At 42.5% G+C, this 822-nt stretch overlaps 1 pseudogene; it reads right to left on the bottom strand.

Moving 5' to 3' along the window:
• Positions 1-212: 212 nt before the first annotated feature.
• LOC115870779 lies at positions 213-432 on the bottom strand (annotated as a pseudogene).
• Positions 433-822: the final 390 nt, after the last annotated feature.

Raw genomic sequence — 822 nt, 5'->3', positions numbered from 1 at the left:
CTACCTGGTCCATTCTCAGTAGACCAAGAATGTCCAACTGCCCTAGGAGCAGCAGTAGCAGTACTCTGAAAGGGACTACTCAGAATTAAGAATTCACTCTCATCCACCTATGCCATCTGGTGCCTGTACAGGGCTGAATGCATCTACCATTGCTCTTTCTAGCATAGAAAGATATACATCAGCACCTAGGTAGTAATCTGGGAGACTGGTTTTTTGTTTGTTTTTATTTCAAAGTCCTAACAGGAAAAAAATGTCTCCAAAAGGCAAACTGCATTTTGATGCTCTGCAAATAATAAATGCAAAGAGGCTACCTGCAAACATACGATGGTCTATGACAGACAATGGGCTTTGGGTTTTTGCAGTGCATCCTTAAAGGGCATAGGGAGGATAAAGGTACTACACTTGATCTTAGCCAAAAGGCCGAGAAGTGATGGGGAGGATAAAGGTACAAAGAATGAGTCATTGTCCTTGCCTTAGTCCAACGGGCCAGCAGCTTCCATCTTGGCGACTACCTTCCAATTCTATGACCTGGCCTCTCCTTTTTTAGAAGAAAGAACTTGTCTGAGGTGTTGAGTCACTCCAACTCCCTAATCAAAGACTTTTCTTTTGCTGATCTTTATTCTTAGACAGATAGATTGCCCTTCACCTCAGGAGAAAGAATCATCCTCAACTCTGCCTTGACTGTCACCGTCATGTTTCTCTAGCATGCCATTTCCACATTTTCTTCCTGAGAACTCTACCACCCCTCCCTAATGCCTTCCGAGTTTAAACCTGGTAATTTCATTTGCATAAATTGATCTTGTCCATGTTATTTTCTTCATA

The sequence above is a fragment of the Echinops telfairi genome, unplaced genomic scaffold, assembly GCF_000313985.2.
Source record: "Echinops telfairi isolate 266 unplaced genomic scaffold, ASM31398v2 ScPeMD7_2291;HRSCAF=2852, whole genome shotgun sequence".
NCBI classification, from domain to species: domain Eukaryota; kingdom Metazoa; phylum Chordata; class Mammalia; order Afrosoricida; family Tenrecidae; genus Echinops; species Echinops telfairi.
This window is presented reverse-complemented; position numbering and strand designations above follow the sequence as displayed.